The sequence below is a fragment of the Protopterus annectens genome, chromosome 10.part0, assembly GCF_019279795.1.
Source record: "Protopterus annectens isolate FY-2018-M chromosome 10.part0, PAN1.0, whole genome shotgun sequence".
Taxonomy (NCBI): Eukaryota; Metazoa; Chordata; order Ceratodontiformes; family Protopteridae; genus Protopterus; species Protopterus annectens.
This window is the reverse complement of record NC_056744.1, coordinates 1,490,004,407-1,490,030,311: the sequence shown is the minus strand read 5'-3', so window position 1 is coordinate 1,490,030,311 and position 25,905 is coordinate 1,490,004,407.

The following is a 25,905-nucleotide window of genomic DNA, read 5'->3' as shown; positions in this document are numbered from 1 at the left end:
TCAATCACAGCCTCATCTCAGGCTTTGTCCCTACCAAATGGTGCACTGTTACAGTCATTCCTCTCCACAAAGGAGGAGCTACTACAGACCCTGGGAACTATCGCCCCATTAGCCTGACAAGTCTGATATGCAACGCTATGGAACGCATCATCATGGACCTAATAAACAAGTATATAGGGAATCTCCAAACTCTGGATCCCACACAGTTTGGTTTTGTGAATGGTAGATCATGCCTGCTCAACATGGTCAACTTCTCTGAGTCAGTCACCAGAGCTGTGGATGAAGGCAAGATGGTTCATACAGCCTTCCTTGATCTGGCCAAGGCCTTTTGTACCATTTCCCACTCAGGAATCATAGAAAAACTTATTAAGCTAGGCATCAACCCCTATATCACTAGGTGGGTTGCAAACTGGCTCATAGATAGAAACCACAGTGTGAAAGTAGCTGACTCCAAGTGAGACTGCCGACCAGTCACAAGTGGAGTCCCACAGGGATCGGTCCTGGGTCCTCTCCTGTTTGGTATCTATTTTTCAGAAGTCCAGGCCAACACAAAGTGACTCTGGCTGACAACGTTTGCAGACGATTGCAAGTTGGGAGCCATTATTAACTCCCCAAGTGATGTTGACGTCCTACATAAAGGCCTCACTGAGACCAACGACTGGTGTCAGAACCATGGTCTTAAGCTCAGTGCCAAAAAAATGTGTCATCATCCCCTTTGGGAAAAACCCAGTTCCCATGAATTACCACATCGATGGTAGTCCACTGAACACAGAAGGCATTATAAGAGATCTGGGAACACAGGCTGAGACCAACCTCCCCTTTGACCACCACATTGCCACTGTGGTCAGAAAGTCCTTCTATGTGGCACATCTCATTACTAAGGGTTTTGCATCCAGGAAGAAAGAGGTCATTGTCTCCCTCTACTCTTCCTTCATTAGGCCAGTCATCAAGTACAATGCCTCATTTGGCATGTACCTCACTAGACACCTGCAACAACTGGAGAGGCCTCAAAAGTACCTCACAAAGAGTATCCTAGGCCTTAAACACTTGTCCTATATGGACAGACTCAAAATATTCCAACTATTCTCTGTCTCATACCGCCTACTTAGAGGTGATCTCTGCTTGACTTACAAAGCCATGTCTGACCCAGCTCTGTTAGAAATGCTACATCTAAAGAAATCCCAATCCCTCCACACCACACACTCCAGAGACCTCAATCTCATTACTACAATCAACAGAACGTGCTAAAGGGACAGGTTCATACCCCAGAGGCTGCCCATGTTATGGAATAGACTTTCCACACATGTCAAACAGAGCACCTCACTGGCTGTCTTAAAGAGAAATCTTGATGAGTGGATGGGAAATAGAAATTTAACCCCAGGAATCACTCCAGTGGCTCCACTCAACAGAGGCACTGGGAACTATGGTCAGGTGGCATGATGCCAGAATAATCCTATGGGCTAGGCTTGTAAAGGCTCCAGGACCATTAACCTAGTATACACCTGTGACCCTATGAACCCTGGCCACTATACTGTTAAATCACAAATATCCAAACAGCAACTGAGCAAAGAGATTTCAACAGGAAAACAAATATGGAGATAAAAGGTATAATCAAATAACCTTTACCTACTATCTATAGGTTAAAGGCTGGCAAAAAAAGTGAATAGAGCAACAACACCTCTGCACCTGCTGCTGTCAAAGTGAGCTGAAGAAATTAGCTTTTTTCCTCAAAGAAGACAATAATAAAGAGAAATAAGCTTTCACAAGGGTAGTAACACAGATAATAAAATGACACTTAGCTGTAGAACTGCAGGGAATCACTTCCATTCTAGAAAGCTGCAAATGTGGTCTTGCAAGGATTATAAGTGCATTATGTGAGTTTTTTTGTTCACTTGGAAAACAATTATATCTTTTTTGAGGGGGAATACTACAAGCAGATTAAAGTGCTGCAATTGGGGCAGCATGTGCACCCACTTTTGCAAATCTTGTAATGTGGACTTGGGAAAAACTATTTGTTTTCAGTTCCAACTACTATTTTTGTTGAATCCATATCTGAGATATATGGATGATATATTTGTCCTTTGGGAAAGATCAGATGAATTTGCACATGAACTTGCTAACTACTTGAATAGTACAACTGAATATTTGAAGTTTTTTGTTACATTCTTAATACAAAGTACATTTTCTTGGTACCACTACTTCAACTTTTGATAAATAGTTTGTTTCTGACAGATACAAAAAGCCTACCATTTATAATACAGATCTAGATTTTTAAGAGTTCACACCCTTTTAGTTACAAAAGGGGTTTACTTAGAGGGCAATTCAGTTGGCTGACACAGATGATTTCTAGAAAATATATTTTACTAAACAAAAAGGCTAAACTAGAAACAATGTTTTGGCTCATGGATATCCATCAAAATTGGTTTACAGTATAACTAATGCCATACTCAACAACTGCAGAATAAAATACAAACCATTATTGGATTTGGATTTATGAGGTGATATAGAATTAGATATTAACCTCCGCCATCTTCCAAGGCCATCTTCCAAGGCAATTAAACCTTTCAAAAGGGGTTTAGTAATTCAGTTTACCTTATTTTCCCATTATTAAAAAACTTAGAACCTCAAACATGACAAAAAAAAAACTGGTACAGATACAAACACCAACAGGCTTGGAGCACGAGAATAAAATCCAATAAACGTATTCAGGTTAGTGCTTTCATCTGGTAACCATCACCAAACTTCTTCAAACACCATTAAAAAGGTCACTTCCATATTTATACCCATTAAACCAATCATTTAAAAACCAGCAGCACTCAAATCAACCAATAAAAGTCAAAGTATTGATTCAACCCTGACAGTCACACTTAAAGGAATATACAAATTTACACCATGAAAACATATTATACCTATATATATAATAACTTCTACCACGAAGTATAAAAATTTATGAAAAAAACACCCATATTATATTATGCATGCAAAGATACGTCATCTATCATACATTTTCAGTTTTAATAAACTGGAAATGGAAACCGTATCATTTAAGCCTGGTGGAAAATAAGCATTTAAAAATGCCTGCCACCAGGCTTCCCTTTCTTCTAGATAAAGTTTCCAAGGACCCCCATGGTTTCATTCTTCATTTGTTACAAAGCTAAAAATTTGAAGGAATGCTGGGGGAATATTTTAATGTGCCTGTATAATGCACTTGTTTCATCTCTGCGTCCTATTTCATAAATATGTTCATATATACTAATAGACTAGGAATTATTGGATATGTTAACTCAGGATCAGATTTCAGTAAAAGAATATAATTACATGTCAACTGAGTTTCCAAAAACGATGGTGATCTTTGGTGCTCCAAAGATCTATAAGGATTTGGGCAACCCGCCTTTGCGGCCAATAGTTGACTCTGGATGGTCAAAAACAAGCTATATAGCAGAATTTCTGTATAGTAGGTTGAAACAAAGTGTTCTTAGAATTCCACATATATGTCATCACTCCTGGCAATTCCTTAATATGTGTAATAAACTTATACCATTTGATGAAGGAACATTTATAACTATAGAAGTGAAAGACCTTTTTAGTTGTATTCCCCACGGGATTGGTCTTGAATAGTTTTCAGATATTTTACATCAGGAATTAGGGATTGAACAGTATATCAATATATACACTCAGTTAATGGAAACTGTGCTGAAAAACAGCTATATATACACTTTGAAGGCCATTATTTCAAGCAGTAAGAAAGAGTGGCCATGGGATCTGCCTGCGGCCCCCTCTTTGCAAATACTGTCATGGCCTGGTAGAAATGTTTTTTATTCCCGTTAGTATATTTTGCACATATTTCCATGTATGTTCGATATTTGGACGATCTATTCATCGCATGGAAGGGTCCTACAGAAACTATACCTCTATTTATAGATTACATCAATCAAACAACTGATTTTTTTAAAATTTACCCATACTATTAACTTTGAAAAAAATATCATACTTGGATGTAATGATTTCTAAGATTAATAATGGGGGAATAAAATCTACTATATTCAGAAAGTTGACATATTCTAACAGTATTCTACATTATACAAGCAGTCACCCTACGCATGTAAAACGTGGCATCATAAAAGGGCAATTAGAGCTGCCCGAATGGTATCTGAATTTAATGATTTTTAAATGAATGTGAAAAAATGGGAAAATGTTTTTGGACTGAGGGTACCCTCCCTCCCCGATTAATAATATCAAGAAGTTATCTCCAAGCAGAGAACAGTCATTTACCAGCCACTGTTGCAAAACAATATGAGTAATTCATTACAAAATAATGTTCCGGATGAAATGCTATGAAACACAATGGGAGAAACTCGCTTCAGAGATTATACAACTACTACTTTAGATGGTATTGGTTATATCAGTCATACCAATCTTAGTAGTAGAAATGAACCTTTCTGCCCATTTCTAACTACCTTTTCTAGTAACAATTCTATAGTTCAGGATATATTAAGAAGGAACTGGAATATTATTTTAAGTGAACAGGATATGAAGGATGTTTTTGGGGACCATCCCAATGTGGTGTATTGTAGGGGTGCAAATATAAAGGGTGTATTGGAAAGGCAGGTTAACACTGGAACACAGGGAAGAATGGCACCATGTGGTATGTGTCACCAGTGCTGCCATATTCTAGCTACATCTACTATTCAAATATGAGATAAAAAGATTTATCTTAGGGCAAAATACAGCTGTTATTCCCAAGCAGTTGTTTATGCCGTAGTGTGCTTGGATTGCACAGCCTTTTATATGGATAAGATCCAGCATATGTTGGCACAGAGGATATATGAACATATTTATGAAATAGGACACAGAGATGAAACAAATGCATCATACAGGCACATTAAAATATTCCCCCAGCATTCCTTCAAATGTGTAGTTTTGCAACAAGTGAAGAATGAAAACCATGGGGGTCTTTGGGAAAATTTATATAGAAGAAAGGGAAGCCTAGTGGCAGGTATTTTTAAATGCTTATTTTCCACTGGGCTTAAACGGTACGGTTTCCATTTCCAGTTTATTAAAAGTGAAAGTTTATGATAGATGAAGTATCTTTGTATGCATAATATATTATGGGTGTTTTTTCATGAATGTTTATACTTCATGGTAGAAGTTACTATATATATATAGGTATAATATGTTTTCATGGTGTAAATTTGTATATTCCTTTAAGTGTGAATCAATACTTTGACTTTTATTGGTTGATTTGAGTGCTGCTGGTTTTTAAATGATTGGTTTAATGGGTATAAATATGGAAGTGACCTTTTTAATGGTGTCTGAAGAAGTCTGGTGATGGTTACCAGATGAAAGCGCTAACCTGAATAAATTTATTGGATTTTATTCTCGTGCTCCAAGCCCGTTGGTATTTGTATCTTTTCCCATTATTAAACAAATTATTAGGATCAACTGTAGCATCTTTAAGTCAAATGATTGGTTTATAAAAGATATGGGGGACAAATCCAATTTTATTAATAAGACAGGGAAGAATCTAAAAAATGTATAAAATTAAGTAACCGACAAACTAAATATTCAAACCACCATCAAGTGTCCTGGAGGATGGTTTAATTACTTTAGGGGAATTGCTTAAATCGCTATTTGTAGTACTTGTTCACATTTTTGTATAGGAAAAAACAAAAGGATGTTTAGGAATAAACATTGCTACGATGTTAGTAAACAGAATACAAAAATGCCTTAAAAAATTAATTTATAGAAATTTATGTTTGGAATAGTTGAAATAGTTAATGTGGACCTCAGGTGGGGAGTAACTGGAAAAGTAGACTAGAATATGAGTTGCTATGGGAACTCAGACTGAAAGTTACCACACCCACAGGACTGAATGATAATATTTCAATATCACCAGTTTTGAAGATGCAGGCTGCAAAATTATAAAATATATTTATTTTACCTTACTTTTTATTTTTTTAATTGTTTATGCTACCTAAATTTCAATATCAATATGGTCTTATGCTAAACTGGGTGGACTGTATTTGATATTAATTTTAACACACAAATTTATAGTCATATAGCATATTATTAATTCAAAGTTTCAATATTTTAATGTAATGTAATTTGCCAAGTTATTTACGATACTTAAATATAACATAAAGCTTAATACACAATCAAATACATCAATACGTTTCGAAGTATGTAAATACGTTTAATATGTGTTTGGGCTTTATGATAGTTTGTTTTCTACGTCTATAACTTTACAGGAGCTTTATTTCTTGATTGACAGTGTTATAAATGCCTTATGGAAAAGTTTGTATTTTATTCAGATTAAGTTGGTGTATTGTAAAGTGGATAAAAGTGCTTAATCATATCCTGTTCTTTGTTTTGGTGTTACTAGTTCATCCTATGAAAGTTTTATTGGCTGGTAATGCAATCTAGTCCTTTTTCCTTTATTTTACATACCACTATTTTTCTGGTTAATATTCAGGCACCAGAGAGCATATACCTATCAGCTCCTTTACCACGAATACCTCACCCACAATCTCACCCTGGTCTTCATATATACCATACCAACTTAGTAAAAATGTATAACAAATTCCCTGAAGTGCATGCATGCATGCATAGCAGTACACTCTCCAGACATCTTACTTGTCATAGCAAACAAAAGAAAAACAAAGAAGAAATTTTCCCACCAAGCTAAAACATTGTCAGATTAGACAGAGGTAAGAAAAAAGCTTGCAATGTTATTATTTTCTAAAAAGAAACACACTAGATCTCTCCCTTTATCGCCCACAACCAGCAATTCAGAAGTCTTACTAACCATGCCAAAACTAAATATTCACAACACATTTTCAGTTATGGGTAAATATATTCCCCATGTAACAATGCAAAAACACCGGAAGACATTCTGTGCTGGGCATCCTCAAAAATCCTTTATGAAGTCATAATATTGAATGATGTTAATATCGATTGGCTAACAATTCAGTCTGAAAATCCAGCCAATAATATATATTTGTATAGGTTCACCCAACTTATAACCGCACCGACTAGATATAACAAAGCCACAGCCAGAAAGTTAACCCTCGATTGGATCCAAACTATATCTCCAAATATAATATCATCCCATTGAACTCATGTAAGACAGCCTAGGTGATCACTTACCAGTCTAAACCATAAGGTATCAAAACAACAGCCCCAAACACATCATTACAGCCTAGTAAGAAAACGTACTACCTTTCATGAAGGTACTTCTATTAATACATTATATCTCCTTAATTGGGAGTCACTGAAAATTTTCCACATAGATGATTCTTTCCCTGAGTTCAGTAACATCTTTCTAGTTGTTCTAAACACTTTAGCGCCCTTCAAAATAAAAAGATTGAAAGCCAACCATGCCCCATGCTTTCCATAGCAGCTAAACAACACACGAAACAAACACAAAGCATAAAATGTCTGGACAAAAGAATAAAACAGATCCCACTTTACTAGTATACAGACAACTAAGAAACTTAATGAAACAACTTATCACCAAAGATAATAAAGCCTTTTAATCAATCAAAACATAATTAATAATAATAAATGAAAACTGCTGTAGGTCTCCATCAATAAACTGTTAAATCCAGGACAAGCTACACAGCCAACACCAAACATTAGAAAACAAAATGATACCATAGCTAACCAATTCAATAACTACTTTATATAGTCAATAACCAACCAGGTGACTAATCAAGCTCTTGATGTCCCTACGGAATCAAATAACCTCCTTCAGTGCTTCTCCTTCTAACCAGTTCCCACAGATACCATTAGAAATACGTCAAAGAATTAAACCTTGATACAACTGTCCTCAACAATCTACCTGGTAAATATCTTAAATAGCATCTGAGGTAGTTGCAAATCCAGTATCAATTTTGATATATTGATCTATATTTGAAAATAAAGTTCCCTTGCTATGGAAAAAATCTTTAATTGTTCTACTGCACAAGAGTGTAATAGCACTACAGATGCGATGTTTGCTCTGAGAGTACAGAGAAGGTCTGAAGGAGTTGCATTGTGTCTTTGTGGACTTAGAGAAAGCATATGACAGGGTGCCTAGAGAGGAGTTGTGGTAGTGGCAGAGAAGAATGCAAGACTTGTACAGGATATGTACAAGGGTAGTGCGACAGTGGTGAGATCTGCAGTGGGAGTGACAGATGCATTTAAGGTGGAGGTGGGATTACATCAAGGATCAGCTCTGAGCCCTTTCTTATTTGCAGTGGTGATGGACAGGTTGACAGACGAGATCAGACAGGAGTCCTCGTGGACTATGATGTTTGCAGAGGACATTTTGATATGTAGTGAGAGTAGGGAACAGGTTGAGGAGACCATAGAGAGGTGGAGATATGCTCTAGACAGGAAAAGAATGAAGGTCAGCAGGACTAAGATAGAATATATGTGTGTGAATGAGGGGGAGGGTAGAGGAATGGTGAGGATGCAGGGGAGTAGAGTTGGCGAAGGTGGATGAGTTTAAATACTTGGGATCAACAGTTAAAAGTAATGGTGAGTGTGGAAGAGAGGTGAAGAAGAGAGTACAGGCAGGGTGGAGTGGGTGGAGAAAAGTGTTAGTAGTGATTTGTGACAGACGAGTACCAGTGAGAGTGAAAGGGAAGGTCTACAAGAGGGTAGTGAGACCAGCTATGTTATATGGGTTGGAGACAGTGGCACTGACAAAAAGACAGACGTCAGAGCTGGATGTGGCAGAGTTAAAGATGTTAAGATTTGCACTGGGTATGACCAGGGTAGACAGGATTCGGAATAAGTATATTAGAGGGTCAGCCCAGGTTGGACGGTTTGGAGACAAAGCCAGAGAGGCGAGACTGCATTGGTTTGGACATGTGCGAGGAGGGATGCTGGGTATATTGGGAAAAGGATGCTAAGGATGAAGCTGCCAGGTAAGAGGAAAAGAGGAAGTCCTAAGATAAGGTTTATGGATGTGGTGAGAGAGGACATGTAGGTGGTTGGTGTGACAGAGCAAGATGCAGAGGACAGGAAGAAATGGAAACCAGATGATCCACTGTGGCGACCCCTAATGAGAAGAGCCAAAAGAAAAAGAAGAAGACAAGAATGAAATCAATACTGATCGTTCAAACTATAGGCCCATTGTCATCATATTGCCCAAATCAACAATACTAGAAAAAAATATATTCATACTCAGCTTCTCAACTATCTAATAGCTAACCAGATTCTTTCTTCAACTCAACACTGATTTCATTCTCATCACAGCAAAATTACTGCTTTGTTGAATTTGGTTACTACTGTCAAAAGCCACAGGAATGCTGGAAGCTTGGTCTCCACCATCTTCCTAGACATATCAAGAGTTTTTGATACTGTCTCCAACCTGAAACCTTACTCTTATCGTTAGGGCTCACCAAGTCTTCACTGCTATGCTTCCATAGTTACCTCTCAAACAGAGCACAAGCAGTGAAATGGAAAAATTATATCTCCATTTTCTAGCTTGTAACTATTAGTGTCCCACAAGGATCTACACTAGGCCTCATACTTTTCAACATATTCATTAATGCTCACTTCACTGCCACAAAAAATGCTACTCTAGTTCAATATGCTGATGACTCGACATTAATCTGTCCTGCCAATTCTCTCTCTCTGAACTCCAAGACCTTATTCAACAATCCTTACTGAATAAAACATGGCTAAATAATTCACAACTACTACTAAACCCCAGAAAACTAAACTACTGCTCTTTATCCCACAGCACGTCTCTACCAAAACAGCAGTATTCATGTTTGTCTCTGCCAATAGAATCATAGTAGAACATGTAAACCGCACAAAATCACTGGGAGTAGTCATAGATGACCAGTTGAATTCAACCACCATGCACCACACATGGATAAAAAATAATCACAAACTAGGTATATTATACAGAGCAAACACATACCACACTGACATAGCCAGAAGACATATAGCCTCTACTTTCTCACTGCCATCTCTCCTCTGTGCTGTCACACTAACATCTTTGCTAACCTTCAAGTCTCACAATTGTCCAAACGTAAGCAATGTTAAATAAAATAGCAAAATTTGCAGTAAACTATAATAAAAGAACACACCACTGCCTAGCCCTCAGGGAAGTAAACTGGTTAGAGCTACCACATTACCTTGCTCTCTCTCAGCAAACTACAATACATATACTTTTCTGTAAGCCAAAAAATTACCCAGTCCTTAACAATTTAATTCAAAATTACTCTTCCAATAGAATTTTATGCTCTAGAGAATAATCACTAATCACTATTAACAAATCATCTAATACTGTAGGTGACTCTCTAGGGTCTATATTATATAAGCGAACACTCAACATTGCGAATGCTATATAACTGACCCAAATTCCAGAAAAAGACAAAATATCGAACAAACAGATCAGCGATTTTTTTCCCCAGGGAAAAAATCGCTGATCCATTAAAAAAAAAACGCAAAATAAAGTGGGGGGCTTTGCTCCCGCAACACCCTACTTAAATATACCAACTCCGAGATCGCACCACAGTAGAGGAAATGGCAAAGTCACAAAAATGGCCCAGCGATGTTCTATGCTTTCGGAATTTTTCCATTTCACTGAAAGGAGTTCGATTAAGCAGCGTTCGCAATTTCAAGTGTTCGCTGACTTAAGAGTAACACGGCCCTCTATACTGAAATCGTGTGGCCAGACTATGGAACCACATCCTACTATCACTGAAATCCCTTCAGAATGCAAACTCATTTAAAATGCCACTAAAACTTCTCCTGTCAAATCAATGGATCTCCTTCTGTATATCTCGATGACAAATGTAACTGCTCTCTGCAGATTGCCATATTGTCAAACCATTTCTCTTCATTCAAAATCCTATACCGCTGAGTTTGCATTCAGCAATATTTGAATAGTTTTACTAGCATCTCCCTTCACTGTACTTGTAATATAAGCATTGGACATATATCTGATTGCCAATGAACCTGCTTTATCCACTGCTCTTTTTTAATATCTTTATTGAATTATCAGTTATGACCCGCGGTGGTGGTGCTGCGGTAGCGTTGTTGCCTCACAGTAAGACGCTGTCCGGTTTGATTCTCAGCTAGAGCGTCTTCTGCGTGGAGACATGCGTGAATGGGCGTACCTTCGTTGAAGGTTGTGCGTCAGGGCTGGTAACTCGGCATGTAAAACTCAACTACCAATCATTAGCGGACCGGAGTTCCGCTGTGGCGACCCCTAACCGGGAAAAGCCGAAAGACACAAACAAATTAAATTATCAGTTATAATATAAGCAATCATAAATTTATACAAATGAAAACAAACCATACTGACATATTCTTAGTTGCAAACATTATACATCACATATACTCTTCTGTACAGTCATTGTCTATCGAACATTACATAGCTCACTCAATTACTACCTTCCCTTAAACCTCATTCCTCCAAAAAAACATATTTCTGCATGTAGTGTTCCCACAATTCCCATTTTATTCTATGTAATTTGTTCTTCCCCTTTTCTAAAGATTCCACTTCCAGTTCTTTTATCTCTGTTACAATATTCACTACTGTGACACTGTGAGGTATTGCCAGCTGTACCAGGAGAAGTGAGACAGAACATGTGTGGCATCTGCCAGTATGGCTTGCTGAAGTTTTGTAAATAATCTTATGTCATTTGACTGTCATACTGATTTGTACAGATGATTGTATTAAAATTTAATTGTAAAAGTTGCTCATGTTAAAAATGCTGAAACAGGATCTTAACAGAGTTCTGAAAGTGAACTGTGCTAGAGTCAGGTGACTAGATGTAATGCAATTCTATAACGAGCTGAAGGACAGAACTCTGACAGCAGCAGTTTGTTTTTGTTTTTCTTTGGAACCTGATAGAAAAGATCTATGTTAGTTACCACAGTTCAGCTGCTAGTTGTTCAGTTGTTCAGTTGTACAGTACAGTAATATGCAGTACCTCATCTTGCCTTGTGAAGTCAGCATCTCAGCAGTACATCTTGTCTTGTGATATTACGTGAGTTAACTAGGGACAGTTTCTGTTTTGTTCATTTAGGAAAAGTACAGATAAGTTAGTTTAGCATTACTTCTTTTTCTGCATCTGTGAGATTCTATCCAGCTGTGTTATTTTATATTTCCTGTGACTGAAAACTCTGACATTTATCATAACTAAATATTAAGTATTTTCCTGCTTCTATTTTATTATCGATTATTAAATATTTTTATACTTTTCATTGTGGCTGGTCTTTTGGAGAATACTATTAACATCTTGAGAGCACTTGTGCTTATGTGGCCACTCTGATAAACTTTACTGCTTCGGTCACACTCTATAATTTATATCAGTACTAATTTGACACAGTATAGTTGGTTACCCTTTGTAAGAGTCTTAGAGTATCTGGCTGGTGGTAGCAGTCTACCTTGTAGTCTAGAGGGAGGGGACACAGCAGGTGAATCTGTATTAGCCTTTCCTAAGTGTGTGTGTATGTGTGTGTGTGTGTGTGTGTGTGTGTGTGTGTGTGTGTGTGTGTGTGTGTGTGTGTGTGTCTGTGCACGCGTTTGTGTATGTGTGAAAAATCAGATATTCGTGTGTGTGTGTGTGTGTGTGTGTGTGTGTGTGTGTGTGTGTGTGTGTGTGTGTGTGTGTGTCAGATACTTGGAACATGCTTGCAAAGAGACCTGTAAAGGTTACAGAAAGTGGAATATTTGCATAAATCTGTGTGTTTCCAATTGTCAATTTATCATACTATTAAACAATTAAAGTGACTTGTGGGGGCTATAAACGATGCTACAGGTAGTTTTTTCTTTTCTTTGTTACATCTAAAGACGTCTTGTGGACGAAAACGCCTTGTGAATATTTGTGTTTATGTACTAAATAAACTGCTGGTGCTTCCACTTTGGATTGTGTTTCGTGCTTTGGGTTTGACTACCTCTACTTGGTACCTTTGTGTGCTGCATTGGTTTCTTTGCCATTATGGGTACCTGGCCTCTTGTGTTTTTTACCTTTTCAAAGAAGTTAACTAAACTGAATAGGTAGGTTCCTCCTTTGATACAGCCAAACGGAAGTGTGTCTAACTTGATAAGGTTCTTGATATCATAGTCTGAGGTCGACAATGATGTATTCTGTGTCTTGGAAACTGAGACTATTCAGGCTAAGGGTCTATAATTTCCTGGATCTGGGGTAGGGTCAATCCTTGTGTTGGGGCATCACCACTGCAGTTCATCATACTTTGGGGACAAATCCTGTAGCTAAGCTGAGGTTAAACAATTTAAGGAGAAGTTTCAAAAGGGCATGTTTGGCACTGCTTATTAGGTATCCATGAGAATTACCAGTTCCCAGGGAAGTAGTATTTTTGGTCTTAGAGAGCATCTTAAGTATGTGATTGTTTATGATATTAGGAGATGTATGGGATTTGGAAATTTGTAGAATTAAGGCAGTTGTTTTAGTGGTTATGTTCGCACCAAATCTGCCTACTAGTATATTTGCTACATGTTCTGGGTGTGAGAAGGAGGTGCCATTTAGGATATGTTCAAAACAATTCTGTGTGTTATTTCTTAGTTTCTTAACATAACTAAAGAACAGTATAATTATCCTTGTCTACAGAAGCTGATTTAAGTTCATGACTTGCCTTACTAGCCCTGATCATAGCATTTCCTTACTGATATTTTTGATGCAGTCTTTGATATAAGAAATTTTATACTTGTTATATGACTTAAGAAGTTTCTTTTTCTACTTTTTTAGAATTTATTTAAGCTGCTGGAGCACCTGAAGGTTTGTTCTTAAACTTTACATTGTATCTGGCTCTAGTAGGGATGGCCAGCTCTAGCACTTACCTTAGGGAATAGGACAGCTTTGTATAATGAACCGCTGCAACAGGATCAGGTTTGATGATGTTGCAAATAAATTTGGGTAGCTCACCATAGAGTTTAAGAGCATCTGTCTTTTCAAAATTCTTGAATTCAGAATTACTGACTGCAGAAGTTTTACAGATTTTGAAATCTTGATATCTTCATCACTTAGGTCAGATGTGGATTTCATTTTATCAGTTCTACATGTTTAACGAATGGTACCTCTACAGAAACTACAACACCTGCTTGTAGTGCTGCTGTTAAATGACAAATGGGATCTCTATGAGACAATGCAAGAAGCTAAGTGGCTCCTTATTGATGGACTTTGTTATTGCTTTTCTAGGGTTCAAACTGTTTTCTTTGGACTACTGTTCCTGACTTACCAGCCAATGAAAACTAGAATCGAGTCCTATCAGTTTAGAAGGAGACAGTCACTCTCTGCAGACCCAAATAATAAACTCAGTCTGGGGATCATACTTTGTAATTATAGGTGCTTGCAGTCTACAACAGCTTTCTGTATGAAGACAAAAATGTATGTGTTTAAAAGGAACATGGATGACTTTCTTCCAAAAAGAGCAAATTTTCAATATTTAGGTAGCATCCTGTTACAGCTATGAACTGATGCAACATACTTATTCTACTCTGAGCAGTGGGGTTTTTCATCATGTCTCATGTATTAACTAAACTGGCTAGCATCTATCTCTAACATGACATAGTACAATTACTACAACTGCATTTAATAAATTCTAATTCATTATTTGACTGATGTGTCCTTTAGTGCACATTCTGAATATAATGCCTTGCTATTCTTATAACATTACCTGCAACTTTGTATGTTTATCGACCTGGTGCCTGACCTTGACACTCTCATGTTTTAGCAATCTGATTTTACTGATGTATGGCATTATATGTAATGTTTATGCTGTGCTACAATCAAAATGTGTTAACCTTCTCCTAATTTTCTGTATTTCTGTTTGGCAGTTCATCTGGGGGTAAAGACCATAAGCTATTGATATCCTTCATCTTGTAGTCCTGCATTTCATTCCCTTATTTTTAATCTGCAAATTATATGTATTTCAGCAAGTGGATTAAACAAAACAGTGCTCCTGTGTCACCCATAATAAAGATCACTTGTGTCCAATAGGCTTAATTACTCAGTTAGCAAATAAATAAAACATTTACTCTGTGATACTCTTGCCTTAATGCTGCAGTCATGACAGAAAAAGAATACTTTGAATTGGTTCAGCTATTTCATTAGCAAATAAATAAATAGTAGAGGTATTCTCCCTCTTTCTACCGCTGATGTCTCTCTCACCATACATTCCAGGATCTCTCCAGCTTTTCTTACCGCCCTCTCACAAAAATTTTCCACACACAGGTCATTTTGCGTAAATACTCAAAAGTCTCATTTCACTTTCATTGTTAAACATACATCATCCCCTCCACATGCACTTTTTTTCCTTTTATACACTACTAACAGAAACTACCTTTAATTTCATTGATTAAATTACTGCACATAAGAAGACTGCCTTTGAAGATAAACCTTCTGAGAACCAACCACACCTGCCCAAGCTCCATTTTAATTGGTATCCATGGTTGAGTGCATTCCCTTAACTGTTTATTTAATATCACATTCAAGGAAACACTCTTCCTATGCTCCCTCTGCAGTGCCACTGAAAACACTCAAGTGTTATCTACTGTTACTCAAGGCAGTGACTACATTATTCACATTTTTTTTTTCATTTGACACTTTATGTATTTTAAGCATGCAATTGGTCTGGATAACTGCTGCAAAGGGTCTACAGGCACACCCTCTTTCCAGTAATCAGATAAATAAATATATACATACTATTTGCAGATCTGCTATTAAAGAGGAAAGGTCCTAGTACTGACCTCAAATAAGCTAAATCAGTTTTCTTTGATTAATTAATTTACTATCATTTTCTGTGTCTTGTTAAGTAGCTTTTTACATAAACTGCCACCTCACCACAGTATAAGATGTTTGCTCAACATCAGCATAATAATTTCTGTGACATCATGTCATACTTTTTCCCAAAGTCTAGATAAGCCATATTTTCAGTTGCACCCTTGTTTAATATACTGGCTAGCCAAAGAGCTCTGTCAGATACGTGTTATGTGTACTAAATATTGTGATACACTAATCTGTGTCATAAACTCCACTGGTGTGTGGGTATTGAAAAACCTTTTCTTGAAAAATGATCACAGTTTCACAACTACAAAAGTCAGCATAAACAGTTCATAGGTGTTCATCGTGTTTCACTGTTGCAGTCATTATGATTGGGTTATCCTGCTGGCAGGCTACCCGCAGTTGGCCTGAATTCCAAAGTCTAGGTCTGGCGTCGGTTGCTGTCACCTCCTCCCTGATGTCAGTGCGCCAGGGGTATAAAAGATGCAGCCGACGCCATTTTCTTCAGTCTTTCTTGCCGCGTGGTGCCCAAAGCAAAAGCAGTTCGCAAGTGCCAGTCGGCCGACTCCTGAGATTTTCAAGTTCAAATTTCAGATCCGAAGTCTTCATTAAAAGCTAAGTACCTGCTGGGGAAACTTTTTTCTTGCTTCAGACCGATGTCAGAAAAAGTTAATAATTGTATTTCTTGTGGGAAGCAAATACCTCATAAGGATTTTCATTCTTACTGCATTCCTTGCCTAGGCCCTGACCACAACGTTGATAGTTGTCGGTTTTGTGCTAGATTTAACCAACGCACTATTAAGCGTCGGTACGATTTTGCATTTCATTACTTTGGCAGAAGATTTAATTATATAATGCCGTCAAAACAGCCGACTACTGGAGTTTACAAAAAACGCAAAGAAAAAGAAAAGGACAGGCATCCAAGGTCCAAAACTGACGACGAAGCTTCTTCTAGGGCAGTCGCCGGTTCTCAGTGAGGCGCTTTCCCTGCCCCTGATGACCACTACTTTAGAGCCGCAGGCCAATACCGACTCCCACATGGAGTGAACCAGGCCTACAGAAACTCAAGGTATTGGACCTTCGGAAACCATTATCTCAGATGGGTCCGGAGCCGCTGAGCAGGCATCAGCTTCTGAGTGCGTTTTCAGGCCTACACAGTTATTTGTTAAAATGACTTCAGCTTCAAAGGCAAAGACTAAAGCAGCTTTAAAGACAAAGAAACAATCACAACAGCCCCATGGCCAGGCTTCCATGCCTAAAAAACAGATGCACAAAATGGCCAAAGACCTAATTACTTTGATCAGGGGTTCTCATCCCCCTCCTGACAAGAGGCCTAGGCAAGAGATAGAATATGAATCTTCAGATCAGGTTTCCATTTCATCTGATTCCTCTTCTGATCAAGAATACTCTCTTCCTCCTTATGAGGATTCTGATGCTGAAGAATCTATCCTCTCAGCTTCTCTTCCTGAGGATTATTCTTTTGGGGAAACACTGCATACCATGAGGGAGCATTTCCACTGGGAGAACCAAGATTATTCAGAATCTAAGAAAAGGCTCAGAGACTTTCTTTTACTGCCTCAGCACAGGCCCCTTGCTATTCCACCTGTGCTAGACATTGTAGATGATGTATTTTCAGAGTCCAGTCTGACTCCTGACTCCTTACCTCCAGCTCCTGTTAAGCCAGATAGATACTACAGGGTTCCACACTACCACAAATTTCTTTTTAAAAAACCTGCTGCTGTCCCAGAAACTACCTCTCAGGGTCCCAAGGGGGATAAGGCTTCCACTGCAAAAAACCCTACCCCCTCTGACAGAGATTCCAGGGCACTGGACAGACGGGGAAAAAAGATTTACACTTCTGCTACCTTGGCTATAAGGGCTTTAAATTGTCAGTTTCATATGCTTAAATATCAACAATACATTATGTCACTGCTTAAACAGAAAATGTTGACAAATTCTGAATGTGCAGAAAATAAATAAATGCAGGATTTATTGCATGCAGCTGAACAAGTTGGAAAGAATACTTTACAATGTGGTTTTGATTCTTTGGAGGCCTCCTGCAGAGCCGCTGTTACGGGTTCTGTCATTAGGAGGCATGCTTGGTTAAAGGAACAGAATATACTGGATCATGTTAAAGCAAAATTATTAGATGCTCCATTACAGCATGATACCTTGTTTGGTGTTAAAGCAGAAGAGGAGTTGAAGAAAATGGAGGACAAAGCCAAATATATGCAAACAGTCAAGGATTTCTTACAGGTACAGCCTCTAAGATTTAGCAGACACTGGCCTACAAAGAATTGGTCCTTTCCAGTATCAGACAGGCCACAAAGAGGCAGATACAGACTCCCTAGAGGCAGATCCCAGCCCCAAGGCTCATACAGGTCTAAACAATGGGGTGCTTCTGCCTCCAAAAGCGGAGAAGACAAATCACAGCCATACAGAAAGCAGTCCCAATGACTTCCCCCTGCCAGCGCCAAGCACTTATCTTCTGGCAGCTCCTTTAGGGTGAAAACTAGCACTTTTTTCTCAAAACTGGCACCTAATCACCCAGAACAAATGGGTCTTGAACATAGTGTCACAAGGTTACAGGTTCCACTTTCACACCCTACCAAGGGCAGACAGTATGCCAGACCTGTCAAAAAATCAATGGGCAGAGGCACAAAAGCAAGTTTCATCCCTCATGGACATGAGGGCCATTCAGCAAGTACCACAGCAAGAGCAGGGACAAGAATTTTACTCAAGACTTTTCCTGGTGCCCAGAAAGGACAAAGTCTGGAGGCCAATACCGGACCTATCTATTCTAAACACATACCGGGATATTCCAAAATTCAAAATGTTGACTCTGCAGCAGCTTCTGCCCATGCTGGGCAAGAAGGCTTGGCTTGTAACTTTAGACCTAAAAAAGGCATACCTGCATGTCCCAATCAGACAATCATGTAGAAGATACCTCAGATTCATAGCTGGCTCAATGCACTACCAATTCTCTGCACTGCCCTTTGGCTTATCTACTGCGCCCAGGGTCTTCACGAAATGCCTGGCACCAGTAATTGCATTTTGCAGACAAAGAGGAATCCAAATATATCCTTACTTGGACGACTGCCTTATTCAAGCAGAGAACAAGGACATACTACTACAGCATCTGGCGTTTGTAAAAAGATTACTAGCATGCCTAGGGTACACAGTAAACGAAAATAAATCAAAACTTGTACTCTCTCAAGAGATAATATTCCTGGGTGCAAGCTTAAATACAACTGCCAGATGGCTTATCTCACGCCGGACAAACAAAGGAAACTGACTACTATTTTCAAAATGTTGGCAACAAACACCCATTTAACTGCAAGAAAAATTCTGCAGTCTTTGGGCTTCATGGCATCCTGCATTCTGCTAATTCCATATGCAAGACTATATATGAGGAAACTACAATGGTACCTAAAAAGTGTTTGGACTCAACATTGCCACAGCCTGGAAACAGTAATTACACTCATTCCCTGACTGCAATAGGAGTTTTGATGGTGGGCAAAGGCCTGTCACCACAACAAGGGGCAGCCATTCACCTTAGCCCCAGCCAGGCAAACATTGACAAAAGATGCATCAGATTATGCCTGGGGGGCCCACATGGCAGGAAGATGTATTCAGGGCTCATGGTCCGCAATCTAAATGCATCTACATATCAATCAAAAAGAGATGCTAGCTGTTCAAAATGCCCTGACAGCCTTCAAGGATCTACTTCATTCAGGACAAATACTGATAAAGATGAAGAATACTACAGTCATGTGGTACATAAACAAGCAGGGAGGCACACATTCCTACCCCCTTTGCAGACTAGCCATGACTTTGTGGGACACAGCATTGACTTACCAAGTACATCTGCAAGCACAATTCCTGCCAGGAAAGAGAAATACTCTGGCAGACGAACTAAGCAGAAACCTCATGGATCCCCATGAGTGCAAGTCTTCAACATGATAACAAGGAATTGGGGATGCCCGGACATAGATCTATTTGCCTCCCCTCACAACTGCCAACTACAGAGATTCTGCACAAGGACTTATCACAAGCAAGCATGGAAAGTGGATGCTCTATCTTTCAGCTGGAAAAACTTAACAGTATATGCCTTTCCCCCACTGCCTCTCCTCCCCAAGTTACTCCTAAAGGTCAGACAAGAGAAGCCAAAAATGATACTGATTGCCCCAGACTGGCCCCGCCAGCACTGGTACCCAATCCTAAGGAAGTTGACTCAATGCCCAGCATGGACATTACCTCAAATTCCTCACTGACCCAACAAAACAATCAGATCCTGCACAGCCAACTCAGGACCTTAAATCTGGCAGCATGGCGGATAATGTAGCTTTTAAAAACTCACCTCTCTCTAAAGCGGTGATGGATGTTATCTTGGAGGCCAGGAGGCCCAGTACCAGAAAATCTTATGCAGAAAAATGGAAGATATTCTGTGCCTGGAACCAGGCACAAGGAATTGACATGATTGTTCCAAATATCCCTCAGACTTTGCAATACTTAACTGAGATGTTGAACAAAGGCCTATCCTTTTCATCAATTAAGATTCATGCCTCTGCCATTTCAGCTCATTACAATACAGAGCCGCCTAATTTTTTCTCATCCTTTATTAAGGCAGTACCTCAGAGGAGCCAAAAACTTACGGCCTCCAAGGAGATCACCAATACCTGCATGGGACCTCAATTATGTCTTGAAAAAACTCACTCTGCCTCCGTTTGAGCCAGCCGCTACAGCAGATATAAAATTTTTATCATGGAAAACAGCTCTGCTCCTAGCAATAACCTCTGCAAGATGAGTCTCAGAGTTACAGGCACTCATGGCTGTGGAACCTTTTATCATTTTCCATCCAGATAGGGTTTCTCTAAGGACAAACCCCACATTTATGGCTAAGGTAGTGTCCAGTGTGGCTCTCAACCAAACTATTCATGTGCCTACCTTTTACCCAAACCCACAGAATAAGGGTGAGAAACTTCTGCATTCTTTGGACATACACAAACAGCTGCGCTTCTACTTGGACAGAACCAAAGCTTTCAGAAAGACTGAGCAATTACTGGTAGCATATGCTGCAGGATCACAAGGAAAGGCTATCTCAAAGCAGACTATTTCAAAGTGGATAGGTCACTGCATTCGTTTATGCTATTTTCAACATGGCAAATCAGTGCCTAAGGGCATTAGGCCACATTGAACCAGAGCAGCAGCCACTTCAGCAGCCTTCCTCAGAGGAGTGCCAACCAAAGACATTTTAGAGGCTGCAACCTGGAGTTCAGTGCACATTTTTACACAGCACTACCACTTACCACTCTACTCCAAATCCAGGGCAGGCTTTGCCACTGCAGTCCTGCAGGGCCTCATAGCCGTTCCTAATTCTATTTAGTTCCAGCCTCCCAACCTTAGCTTTGGGATTCAACCCAATCGTAATGACTGCAACAGTGAAACACGATGAACATAGTACAGTTGTGTACCTACCATAAATGTAGACATTCGAGTGTATTCACTGTTGCAGTCCAGGTTACCCTCCCTCCATCTCCCTTATCTTTGCTGGACCTTATCTGTACTTCTCTATTCTATACAACCTATGTGGTGTATTTGCTTGTAGATGAAGGAAACTTGTTACTTGGTGCATGCATGCTTTAGAGACATATTTTTAGCCAACCCTTTTGGGGGCACCTGACATATGGGGCAAGAAAAACTGAAGAAAATGGCGTCAGCTTTATCTTTTATACCCCTGGCGCACTGACATCAGGGAGGAGGCGACAGCAACCGACACCGGACCTAGACTTTGGAATTCAGGCCGACTGCGGGTAGCCTGCCAGCAGGATAACCCAATCGTAATGACTGCAACAGTGAATACACTCGAACATCTACATTTATGGTAGGTACACAACTGTACTTTTCCAGGCTCTGTTCTGCTCCCACTCTTATAAAGTGACATTATATCTGCACTCCAGCACTGCAAAAGGACAGTTTTATATTCCAATGATTTGTGAAAGTGATTTGGAAGTGGTTTCAGGGTATCATGTTTTATTTCCTTTAGGAAAAACTGCACACACAATAAGGTGTTAACGATAACTCAGTAAATACAACTTAAGATCCATTTTTACAAGGAACATGTTTTTATACATTACATCACATTACAGAAGCATATGAAGATACTTGTTACCTCTAATTGCAAAAATGTTTGATTGCAGGTCATTAAGGGAATTTTCCAAGTCTTTGTAGCCAGCCAAGGTAAACATGTGCTTATCAGAAGATGCCATAAGCTTCAAGTCATTAAGTCCTTTTGCTCCAATTCCAAACTGATCTCCAATCTGTGAAATTGAACATGTTGTTATTGCAGAATGAATTACTCAGGAGCAATTAGATAATGTGGTTTCAATTTTCATGTACATGGGAATAATATGCTACTCTCAGCTATTAGAGACATGCATGTTTATTATCATCTTGGTGACCTCACCAAATACTGAGACACACACATGTGCCTTAAATTACAAAAAAAAAAAAAAAAAAAAAACAATGTCCTTGTTTGATTACTCAGTGACAGATCCAAAGTCTATCAATTTTAGTAATACATTGGGAAAATGGGAGGTTACGGTGTACCAAAACACTGATTTATTCTTTGCAAGTACACAGAAACATCCACTGTAAAACTGTAAACTATACAGGGCACAATTAAAATTATTAGCAGCATCATTTTAAAATTATCATTTTTAAAAAGAAAAGACAAACTGCAAATACCACTGTAATATGTAACAGTTAGGGGTCAGTTAGTGAGGGGAGAGAGGAATGTATACTGATATTTTATAAAATATCTTCATCTTGCACTTCTCATGCATTTGATAAGAAGCATAACATCATAGTTCAGTCATACCCTTAAACTTTGGCTCATGTATAAAAAAGGTTTCCAGATCTCAAACACCAAATTAGTGTACACAGAGGATCTAGTTTTTGTTTCAGTTTTTAATAGAACATGAAACTGAACCTGTTCACTGCTAAAGTACCCTATTTTAATCTTTAGGAGAAAATAATTTGTGTTAATCACTCCATAGTTAATATAAGCAAAGCAAAAATTCTGCTAATATATAAATGCATGTTACGCAATTAATCACAAAAGCAGATCTATTAGAGTACAGCAGTCTACTGTCCCAGCAGGATGAATGCCAACAAACAGTAGGACTGCTCAGCAAATAAAACTTTCTACATTTTCTAAGCAACCTTGCCATATCCCATAATGCACAATGGTACCATGCCTCTCCAATTCTTCAGTGTCATGTCTGAAAGGAGTCTACATAGTTGAATAAGGAAAGAACAAAAGAAGCTCCAGACCAGCTATGCCAGAGGCAGGAATGGGTAGGTATATAATGGAGGATGGACATACTCTTAATATTTATTTTTGTGGTATGTAAGTAACTTTCACGTCTGATAAAAGGAAGGCCATCAACTGTAACAATAGGACAAACTCTCAAGCAAACCATCCTTAGTGGACTTCTATTTGTGACAATTCCTTGAAAAACTTAAGCAACTGAAAGTAAAAGGTTTGCTGCCAAACTTAGAGAGCCTTTGACAAGAAAAATAACCAGAGGTCCCATAGATGTATTAGAGATATTTCAGAAATTGTATGAAAATTTGTATAAAGCAAAGAAATGTAAAAACCAAGAGAGTGTACAAATAGAAATATTTATTGAAGATTTAATTATGCCAACATTAGAGAAAGATGAGGCTCAACAGCTAATTTTATGGGTGCAGATGAGATAAAAACTGTGATGTATAATCAATCTTCAGGGAAATTCCTGGAAGCAGTTGACAATTCTGTAGAAGTTTGGATGTTAGTAGGGAAGAAAGTGATAAAGATCAGGAAGATTTTTGTTTAATACTATTTTAAAAGGAGGGAAATCACCGGCATTGGAAATAGGCTGTGGTGGCTGTATTACCAAAAGAGGGTAAAGACCCATCAAACACAGTCCCATTTCGATTGTAATCCATTATTATTAAGTGTTTATGTTTATACCAGCTAAAGGAATGGCAAATATGTTCCCAAAATTGATAAATATGAATCAATGTGGTTTTATGGAGCAGAGGCAAACATCTGACAACATTAATATAACAATGATGATCCAGAAGGAAGTAGAATGTAAGAAAATATCCCTATTGTGGTGGATCTTGATGCAAAGAAAGCATTTGACAGAGTAAGCTTGGATTTTATGAGTAGCTCAATGGAAGCATTTGTATTCCCTGATAAAATATAAAGGATTATGATCATGTTGCTGATCATAACCTGCTTATTATGTGTTCAAGACATGGACATTAAGAAATTCACTTAAAGAGCAAAGCTGGAGAAGTGACTGTTGGCATCCATGTTGAGAATACATAATTAAAGGTTATGATCGGAGTGCTGATCATAATTCTTTGTAAGTGATGGAGCTTTATACATGTACTACTAGTTACAGGGCAGTGAAAAAGAAAGTGGTGAGTATTTTTCCACTTTCAAAGCCATAAATCTCTTAGTGAGTTCTGTTAGAAAGAGTGGAATATGGTCTCAAATCTTTACAATTATCTTCCCATGCTTGCCAACAGTCCAGATTTTTGCCTCTTTTGTTTGGTCTGTTCTTCGTAAAATCTGTGGTTTTCAGACAAATTACTGACGACTGAATTTATAAAATAATGGCACACATTTGAGTTTCAAACTTTGTATCCTTCAAAAAATGCAGAAGAACACACACCTTGTTCTTCTTACTTCTTAAATTTGTAACAGGGAGTCAGTGATATGTTACCTGTACAGACAGCAGGCAGAAACTGTCAGATGTGACTATCCAGCACAAGACCCAACCTTAATTTTAAGATTGAGACTCGCACTACAGTAGCACTTAACTGATTTGTCTTTTTCTGGATATTGAAGCGTAATAACCATGCTCCATGCACAACAATAAGGTTAATTAGGAGGATATATGAATGATTGGAGGCAAGAATTAAAATGGGAGGGTGCCTCTCTGATAAGATGTGGTTTAAAAAAGGAACTAGCAGGGATGCCTTCTTTTCCTTGTTTTATTTGGCTTAATTTAGGGCCACCAGCAAAGAAATTAAGTGACTCAGAAATTCAAGAATATAATTGGTATGGTAATTAAGGCAAGTTGGCTTTACTTGCAGATGATATTACTTTGTGCTTGATAAATTCAGAAAAGGATATCTTAGTGTTGTGGAACACTTTGTGTCAGTTTCAAGTCTTTTCAGGATATAATACTAATGAAGATAAAGCAAATGCTATGGCTCAGCAATATCTATATTTATGGGAACATGATAAGATAAAAAATATTTAGGAGTATGGATTAAAAAGGCATTTGTTTTGGCTGCTAAGGATATGTGGGAAAAGACTAAACAAGTGATAATACAAAAACTGAGCAAGTGGATTTTTTTTTTATGGATATAGACAGAAGATGCAAGCAGTGAGAATGATTTAGTTTTACTTAATGGTCAGGCATATTTATTATCAACCAGAGGAAAAGTCATGGACAGTAATTAATAAACAGTTGAAGGAATTTATCTGGGAGGGAAAGAGGACAAGAGTTAAGTGGGAGAAGTCAATCCTTACAAAAGAACAAGGTGGTTTTGGATTGCCTGATTTGAAGGGATATTTTAGAGCTAATCAATTAAGACTCATATGCATAACACAAGCAGAAAGTTATTATTTAGAGTGGAAAGGAATGATGATGAAGCACAGGGTAATTCAAGAAATGAGAGAGTAGGATTTTGGATGCAGATCCTTAAGGAGAATAATAACTACCATACAGAATATTATTTTCATAAAGTTGCAGAAAGTATTCTAAGAACTAAGTCAACACATGAATGGAGAAAGACGATTTTGCCATCAGAGATAACTGCAAGTAGGGGTAAAGAAAATAGGCAACAGGGGACTGGGAATTTCAGGAGAAAAATGACAAAAGAACCAAGGTATTCGGAGCAAATAACTAGAGAGGGAAATATAATAGAAGAAGTTTGGAATGCAAGTTAGCAACTGTCTTCACTATCAGGGATTGCTATCAGAGTAGAGACAAAAAAAAAAGAAAGGGATAGTGGAAGCCCTAAGTGAAAGACCTGCTCTAGAAAATTTTTAGTTGAATCAAGAGAAGATGTTGTTGAAAAGTGGATG